The 9,777-nt window shown below is 37.9% G+C and overlaps 1 long non-coding RNA gene across 1 annotated transcript in view; it reads left to right on the top strand.

Moving 5' to 3' along the window:
• Positions 1-2,057: 2,057 nt before the first annotated feature.
• Positions 2,058-9,777, top strand: part of LOC121946570 (uncharacterized) — a 65,022-nt gene continuing 57,302 nt past the window's right edge. Inside the window, exons 1-4 of the long non-coding RNA XR_015777482.1 lie at positions 2,058-2,639; positions 7,459-7,517; positions 7,641-7,783; positions 8,906-8,955. This is a non-coding gene — a long non-coding RNA (uncharacterized LOC121946570). The remainder of the gene's footprint in view (positions 2,640-7,458; positions 7,518-7,640; positions 7,784-8,905; positions 8,956-9,777) is intronic.

The raw sequence follows: 9,777 nt of genomic DNA, 5'->3' as shown, positions 1-9,777 counted from the left end.
GTCTAATACTCTGTCAGACTAACAGTTTGACTACATTTCAAATGCGCACTAACCCATGAACTCAGGCAAAATGAGAAAATAATCCTCCTGGGACTTCAATCCTGGTTGGCCTAATTTCTAATTTAGCCTCCCTTTCTGCTTCCTCCACCACTCCCAAGGCTGGAATGAAAATGGATGGAGTGAAGTTTCTGTAAAAAAAGTCTTTATAATAATTTATGTACAATAATACTTTACACCCAGTAATACATCTGTATCCCACATGTACCCAGTACCTACATAATGCTTAATGTACGTGTCTGGGTACGTAGGGAGTCGATAATTCTTTATTGTAATTTGGAGAATGCTGTCGGCTGTTAAAAGTAAGTCATCGCAAACTTTTATAAGGTGCTGTCTCAGTGCTATGCCGAGCTCTAAAACCAGACTGAAAACTGCAAATAATATTATCGTTGTTCATAAAATAGATTATTTGAGTTGAAATTACCTTCTCTGGCACCTTAGATAAAAATGAAAGTTTAGATATTGGGCAGTAATTACTGAGTAAAATGAGATCCAGATTGGGTTTTTTTCAGTAGTGGCTGAATTATAGCGTGTCTAAAACCATTTGGAAAGATGCTAGAAATCAGTGATTTGTTAATAATTGACAAAATTTAAGGACCAACAGTTGGGGAAACCTGCTTTAAAAACTTTGTGGGGATAGTGTCTAAAGGGCAAGTGGAAGGATTCATTTGAGAAACTAATTTACTGAGAGCTGAGAGGTTAGTGGATTGAAAGTGAGAGAGGGAGACAAGATTATTACAGGCAATGGATAGGATAAGAAAGCCCAGGACTTCAAATGAGATACAATTGCTAAAAGAAATAAGAGAGCACTTAAAACATTTTTTGTAAAAACAACAACAACAACAACAACAACAAAAAAAAGCCTTTTTTAAATGGTTGAGGAAGATGGAAATGACAAAAATCAGGTGGTTAAGCTTCCACTAAAACCGAAGAGCTGGCCGGGTACAACCAAGTTACCATAAGAAAGTCTAAGCTATTTCCAGCAATTAGGTCATTAATTTAAAAAGTTTAGTTGCACAGGGACCTTGCATTAAGTAGGCCAATTTGTTTGATTGTATTAGACCGATTTGAGGGCAGCTGAGCTGTTTCCCTTCTAAAGTGACGTTGCAGGAGTTGGCTCCAGTTGCCTCCCCCCTGAGGTCTTCTGGGGCAGTGTCATATCCGATCCACCTGCCCAATCCGTTCCCTGCATGCGCAAGCAGTCCGCCATCTTGGTCAGCTTCCTACGGCAGCTTCACTTTGACAAACATGTGTTTTATCACGTTTTCTACCCTGCCAGATCCAATCTACACATGCGTGGTTAAACTAGTTGCTTCTGCCGAGACCATGGCGGAGACAAAGGAAGGACAATGGACATCAGACCACAGACCCCTGACTTGCTCAAATGTTGTACTACCCTTTTGTATATTTTACATAAATTATTATTGTTATGCTGCTTTAGTGTAAAGTTTTGAAGAAAAAAACTTGTCAGTTGCAGAGACACAGAGACAGAGGAAGAAGAAGACTGAAATAGAGATTATGTTCTATTCATGTGTTTAGAAATATAGTACAATTTATAACTGAACTGAAGTTATTTCAGTTAAAATTAAGTTTCAAATACATAATACATAGGCTAGTAAGCTACCTATCTTATGCAGGCAATTCATTGGGCTCTCTAAAATGTCTTAACAGTTAGAATATGCAGACTTCTGGTTTAAAACATTAATTAATTATATATATATATATATATATATATATATATATATATATATATATAGAATTATAATTATAATCAATTCTTATAATTAAAAAAATGTTGTGTTGTGAAACTCCTCACTTGCAAACATTAATCACTAGTCGTTTTCCTCTATCAATAATCAGTTATAGTCTATGCACATTTTGCTTTTCTTACTCTTCATTTTTTTTCCTGAGACAACCTCTTTTAGCACGGACCCCAGGTTTTCAAGCATAATTTCTCTCCACTTAAATATTCGCGTTTTGGAGGCACGGATCACTGACGCACCTGTTTGTCAAAGTGAGGCTGCCGTAGGGACCTGTCCAAGATGGCGGACTGCTTGCGCATGCGGATCATGTTGACACTGACCGTGGATGTAGGGAGGTCATGTAAACAGTCACAGGTGAGCGGTTAGCATCCGGTTACGCAGCTTGTCTGGGTGAACTCCGTCGGTGTTAAAAAGGGAGGAGCGGTTCCAGAAGAAATTAAAACGATGATTAAAACCCACATTGTGAGCTCTACATGCAGACAGCAACCACGTATTCAGGGCCAGGATTCAACTGAAGCTACAAGCTCCTCGGGACAGCGTGGGACTGGGACAGGTCCAGGTGAAGAGCAGCAATGGCCGCAGCCGTAGCGGCTTCAGCCGGATGGCCCGGAGCAACAGCGAGGGGCGTGTAGTAGTTTGAGGGGCTCATGTGTGGAGCCCCAGACCACCACCTCCGACCAAGACCGCTGGTGGCCGGTGGTAAAGCAGATGGGAGGCATCCCACAAAACTGCGTCCCGGATTGTGGCGGATTGTGGTGCCTCCGTGAAGCTCGATAAGAGGGAGACCTTCTCGGACAGCCGCCTTGTGTCGCCTCTCAGGTCAGCGATCTTTTTATTTGCTTTTTGTAGTAAAATATAAGTGTCAGAGATAAGGTAACAAAACTGACAGAAATGTTGTGTATTGATCAAAGACCGAGTATGAGAGTCCGATTACAGATGACAGGTTTTGGGTGTCGGAAACTACCGATACAGATGAGGCGCCGGTAGGTTTGCGCTGGAGTTATTTCAGGCTTTCAGACTGTAGTCCAGCCGACTCCTCGATAGTTTAAAATCCAGCCATACCATGGTTAAAATCTTTTATCCAGTAAAACACGTATTTAAAACACTCGATCAGAGAGATGTGTCGTTAGAATAGGATTTAAAACGGGATTAAAAATCGATTTGCAACCATTGGAGCGTTGACTTTTTTTTAAGTTTCAAAGCTCTATAAAAAGGAGTGGCCAAGGCACAAGCAAATACAATGAACATTTAAACCAAACAGCATTATTATGGTGGAATTAGTATTTGTAGGCACTTTAATTCCAAAACACAGCAGCTGGCCTTTGGCTAACATTTTGCATGCTCAGACTTCACTGACTGGAGTGGCATTAACAACCTGCAACTTCAGTTTGACTGTGTTAGTGAAGCATGGGCAGAACTGCTATATCACATAAGTAAAAATTAATATATAATAAGATTATTTCATTTAGTTAAGTAGACAGGCAGCAAAACATACCAAAACCAACCGGGACTTAATGACATTGTTTTACAGTTGCAACACTTATTCCATCAGTTTTACATCTGACAATGTCAACAGGACTTGATATGTTTAAACAGGCAGATGATTCTGTACATCTCTTAATAGTTTTTGTATGACATCTTCCACTCAACATAAAAAAGGTATGGCTTTCAGCATCTGATTAACAAGAATTCATTTATCAATCATTTTAACATAAAAATCAAGTGAATTTGCAGAACTATAGCATCACAAAGACTCTCTAGTTTAACTATTTAAAAAAAACTTACTTACTTACGGTGACATAATCAGCAGCTCATTTGCACTTTCCACATGCCTTCACTTTCTATTGTAAGACTTCCTTACTGTAAACTGTAGTGATCTGTAGATTAGTTTTTCCAAGAAAAAGGCAGGTAAACTTCTGCCCAGAATAAACTGCATATGTTATAGCGGTGGATGATAGGAAGTATTTATATCTCTATAGGTCTTGTTCTCTTCACTGTTCTCCTGAGCTTAGTTAAAGGAATGTTGCACCCATATACTGATGGAGAAGTCATGGAGCATAACTACCATGCCATGCCATGCAAGCTGCTACAAAGAAGAGCATATAGATCACTGCAGCATTCACACATACAAGCCCATTAAATGAGTCTTGCTCTCAGTTTCACGCTGTGACACAGGCAGGAAAAGCGGTTTTGGTCATGATTATGATAACAGATTGAAATAGGGGCAAAAGAGAAGAGTTTTTGTAATTGGTTATATAACATGTATGTTATGTAAGTGTTAAGGGAACGCATACATGCTATATGTTAGTACTCCCCTCCGAGGACACACTAGAGTGGAAAGCCCCGAAGTGTTAAAGGGTTGGCATGTGTAAACACAAGAGCGAGTGTTGGTCTATGTGTGTGTGTGTGTGTGTGTGTGTGTGTACATGTTTGTGAACTCTGGGGAGAGAGAGCAAGTTGGGTTTTGAGTTTCTATATGGATGACGAGCGTGCAGGGAGACAGTTGCTGATAAAAATGAAGTGATGAGAAATGATGAGACGGATAAAGTGCAGTGATGCGGCAGCGGGGAGATGGAATTTGAGGAATATGGTGGAAAATTAGAGAGGGAACAGGGAGGAGATGAAGATCAATGGAAGCAGTCAGCAGAAGAGTTAAAAGGGCTGAGTGATTCGCAGAAATGGAGTGAGCGATAGACAGATGTGTTGACAGAGTGAGACGAGGAGTGACAGTGGAAGAGGCTGAGACAGGGAGAGAAGGAGATAGGGAGAGTGAGTGAGAGATTGAGGGTAAGCAGGAAATGGCCTAGACGGGTGAGAAAAACAGGGGGAGGGAGGAGGGGAGACAGACCTTGTGGATGTGACTGCTGTTGGACTTGTGGCTGAGTCATGAAGCATAAAAACTGATAAATGATGGCCTGGATCTCTCCGCACCCCATGATACTAGGAATTTCTCCTTTGTCCTAAGCTTCTTCTGCTTCACTGTGCTCCCCATAATTTAAAATAATTAAAAACAAATCTGATATAGTCTCAGGGTAGTCTTTTAAATAAAACTTATAATTTCTAAATTTTATCATAGGAAATGACACTTCATACAAAAAACTCAGAAACCAAGAGAACTCACAAAAGCCATCTTGGTTTGTCAGTCACCAACTTTGGTTTGGTTGAAGTAAATGCTGGCTCTATGCACACTAAAATGACTGTTTATTAAAATGGATTATGTTGGGGTTGCGTATAGTGATTTTGAGCTGCTTTTGGTTAAAAAAGGATGTTGCTCTTTAACAAAAAAGGTTTATCAGTGATCCTTGCTATAATGTCAGACACTAAAAATAATTAATTGAGTCATGCATTGAGACTCTAAGTGGCGCAAACAAGCACTTAGTTTTTAGTTCACATTTAGTACACTTCTAGTGTGCAAATGCCCAAAATGTTTATATTTCAGCCTATTTCACAGCTGCCGGCTGCAGCCCTCTTTCACAATACTGACCCAGTTTCAAAATTGTTGTTCCCATTCATCCCCAAAACATGGGAAAATGTGATGTAGGTTGAAAAAGACAAGTTATTAGTGTTTTATAATTAATTACAATATAATGTTATTCGTAGCCAGTGGTTGTATTTGTAAGTATTTCAAATCTGTGCTGACGAAATTTTACACAGAATAAATGTCTTTTATTAACTCAACCACTGCGATTATAGAGCAAAACTTACCAAGGTACAGATAAGTAGTGACTTAAATTGTGTAGAATTATATTACAAGTATTTGACAAGGCTGAACTGATAGAATTTGCTGGATTCAGGATGTACGGTATTTTATGAAAATGAGATTTTGTGCATGGAACAGTTGGTTAAATTTGAACATATTTATATCTGTTTTTGTAACTTGTGACTTAGGTGTGACTTTTTTTAGGAGCAAACTTGAATCCCACCCCTCTTTTATTTTTATTTGGGTAAGTTCTTCTTTCATTCCTGTAATTAAATTACTAAATAGGCTCCTTTTCATTTGACCTGTTAAATCTTTCCATTAGTTGTACTTCGGCTCAGGCTTTTGGAGAGTCAACGCCAACTGTTTGGCTGTTATATAAAAAAAATCAAAAGTATTTATTTTGTTCCTGTAAAAAAAAAAAAAAAAAAAAAAAGACTCTATCTCAATAGACCAGCTTGCAGTGGCTGAATATATACCAAGACACATATTTTTTATCCTTTCATTTGTCAGTCATCTGTTATACCTTCATAATTTAATGCTTCTATGATTAGACAGTAATAATACGAAACTCTTAAAATAACAAACTTTCTGTGATACAGCAGATGAATCGTTCACATCTCATCTAAACTTTGATAAAACATTCATCAGTGCAGATGGAATTGGGTAAACAATCAGGGAGTTTTAAATGTGTTTGTTGTAGTTTGCAGCTGTTGAACTTTTCTAAAATGTGAGACAGCAGATGGGCTTGCATCCTGCTTTGTTTACTTTTTAACTCTTTACATTACTGCTACCTTGTCAGTTGTGACAGTTTTTATTTTTTCATAAGTACCAACTCTGTGTTTTATTCAACAACCTGCTCTGTGCAGAGAATGTACAGTCTCGTGTGAACATGAAACTGCATTCAAAAGCATGAACCCAGATCCATACACTGTGTACTGTTGCTTTTGAAATACTGACAGCAGTATCATATCATGTATAAATCAAACACAGGCAGGAAAGTACAATTTGAAAACAAAATGCAGTGTGAAATGTATTTTATGAGCAATAAGTGATTTTTAATCATAATTACAGTTTTTTATTGTTGTTATGACTGTATATAAATGATCTGGTCTATCTAAAGTATGTCTTTTGATTCAAGTTTAACTCATTTTACAACCCATTCCTCCGAGTGAATCTTGGCATTTCACGTTCCTGCAATCACAATGTTACATTTATATGTTTCAGTTTTTAATGTTATCTTGTAACAACGCTGTAGTTAAACTAAGCAGGATTTGCAACTCCAAAATAATATTAAAAAAAAAAAAAAAAAGTAAAATGAATCATTCTCTGTAATCACGTATGAACCTCTAGAATTGTGCGGTGGTGTTCTACAGAGACTGTGCCCATTGCCTGCATTTTATTCTTAGTTTCTGTGTCCGGTACGCTTACGGACGTGTACCCCCAGAACGCTCAGGTGACATCGCAGCTTTATATAAAGGTAGTGATCAGGTGCCAGACCAAGAGCAGCAGGCATCCAAGAGACGCAGTGCTGAAAAAACACAAATATAACAGGGCAACACCAAACGAGAGTGAATCTGAGGTTAGCTTTTACCTTCACTTCACAACAATTCTGCATAATGTACCTTTTAAATGTGGTTAGGTTAAAGCACAATAACCGCTTGGTTAAGACATTTAAAACACCATGTTTTGGCTTAAAATACCCAGTTTGATTGCCACAAATGAAAATGTCACAATTTCTTGTTAAAAATAATCTCTCTGTTGGTCTCAAACAGTAGTCTGCTGCTATCCGTTGACTGGCTGCAGGTTCGGCTAGTTGTCACACTATCCACCATCCCCTCCTCCGTCTGATGAGAAACTCAGCTAATATACACGCAATCTGAGCTACGTCACTTTAGAAATGTTGATATTATATAAGTAAAACATATTTGTGGTTTGCAGAACCGTTGTCGACATTTTATGAGAGGCCCAACAGCTGCCGTAACTGCAAAGCAAATATGGTAAGTGAAATCTTCTATTACCCAATGAAAGTCTCAGTATTTTTAACTCATTTATTTGTAAAAAGATCTTTTTATTAATATCTTTTGATCTGCCTCAGCTGTTCTGGTCCTCTCCTTGCACAGGGTTCAGCAGACTGAAAGAATGAAGTGGAGCAGTCTCAGAGGAGCAGCTTTCATTGATTACAGTGGCACTGATGCCTTGTGTCTGTCAATGAGCAGCCGTGAGGTTTAAGTGATCCGTGGAACAGAATTGCATTCCTTCACTGGTAAGTTTGAAAGACTGTCCGCACTATTTTACAGGGCATTAAAAAGGGCTAATATACCTATACCTATATAAAACTAGAAATAATAATATGTTCTTCATTAGCTAGTAAAAGAATAGTTTAGCCCATCTAAACACCACATACTTAAATTATGCTGTAATTAAAAACCACATCTAGCCCTAATGCTGTGTTATTCCTAAAATATATGAGACACTATTATACTACATTATACTCTAATTAGAAAGCAAATAGATTTTAATACACTATTAGACACCACTTGACAAGACCTAAATCTAATAAGAAATCAAATGCAATGCCATATTAGATCCAAAATATGCAACAGTGAAATGCTTCTATCCTAAATATCAAATCATGCTGTAATTAGACACCACATGTAATGCTACCATCACAGACCTGTCATAGCTTAATTAGCCAACAGGGGCTGTAATACCATATTATATCGGTCATCACCTTCATTAAAGTCAGAAAAACACTGAGAGCCCAAAGGACAATACGTTTATTTGGCCTTTTTTTAAAGATGTACTTCGCAGGATTGTTAGTTACTGTCTGTAAACACACTCGCCAACAAAAGTCAAAGTAAAATCCAACCCTACAGTCACTTTTGTTTGGTGTTTCATTTTGCTATATTTGCTTTTTTTGTGCCATGTCTCTTGGATGCCTGCTGCCCACATTTCATATTAAACATTATGTTATCATATCATATTGGTGTATCTATGGTCTTGTAAAATGGTGTCTGTTTGTGTATTTGGTTTCTAATGAGAGTATAATTTGGTATAATAGTGTCAAAATATATTACATAATTTGTCTTCTAATATAAGTTTCTAATTCCAGCATCATTTAGATGTATAGTGTCTAATTAAGACATAACTGTGTTCATTAACTAGACCATATTAATTCTAGTTTTGTTCTAATTTGATACAAAGCATGGCTTACTACATCTTATTAGTGTACTGTAAAATAAATTTTAATTCATTAGCCATCAACAAGTTTGAAAAAATGTTAACTGTACCGTTATAATCCTTTATCTACTAAGTTCTTGTGCCACAGGATTTTCTCATCTATGCTCCTTTTTCTCTTTCACATGTAATCTACCCATGTTTCCAGTGTGGTTGAGGAACTAAGATGAACGTGACGATGGATGTGTCCAGTGAAAAGTAAGGAAAGGGTAATATAAGCTCTACCTTGATGAGTGATTAAAGAGATTAGGACCAGGGATTGCTCTACCTCATGGCTGAAGGTAGAGCAGCCGGGGGTGGAAACTATATCCCTCTGGGGAGATAACCCGCAGACCGTACAACAGCTGGAAGCCTTATCAGTTCACTATCACATAATAATGAGAGGATAGTTTCTCCAGACTGTTGGATGCAGGCAGATGGCATCCATGTGTTCTGCCGTCATCACTAACAACTGTGTCTTTGCGTCATACCACTGTACCTAATTTGGTGTAGGGAGAAGTGTTTGATGTATTGTACTTTACGTCAGGACATAAGAATGAGGATAAATGAAGGATGTGGTGGTGAATATGATGAGGATATCCAAGAACATAAAGACCTGAATAGCCAATTGGGCTGCTTTCCTCTGGATTACTTTACTGTTTTCATTAAAATTTTCTTTGCATTTGATGGATTGAATACATGCCTCAAAAATGATGGTGCATAATGACTAAAATGCAGCAATACTTTTTCTGTGATTTTACAGAGTATTACAGTTCTGTCTTTGAGATGTTGCAGTATAGTTCTTATTTTGTGACATTTCAATGAACACCAGTGAAGAGAATCTATTGTTCCTGCTTTCAGTGAATACTTTGATTTCCTCTTATTGAAGCAAATGTGGACATCTCTGTGGCTAAAACAGTATATGCACACTACTTATGGTCAGGTCAGTCATTCGTCAGTGATTGCATTGTCAGACAGTGATGCAAAAAGGCACCTTTTGCAGGCACCCCAGCTGACCAAATGGTGATATTTGATGAGTTG

This window comes from Plectropomus leopardus, chromosome 9 (genome assembly GCF_026936395.1).
Source record: "Plectropomus leopardus strain MGB_pleo_1.0 chromosome 9, ASM2693639v1, whole genome shotgun sequence".
Taxonomy (NCBI): Eukaryota; Metazoa; Chordata; class Actinopteri; order Perciformes; family Serranidae; genus Plectropomus; species Plectropomus leopardus.
Note: the sequence above shows the minus strand (reverse complement) of the source record. Positions and strands in the feature narration are given on the sequence as shown.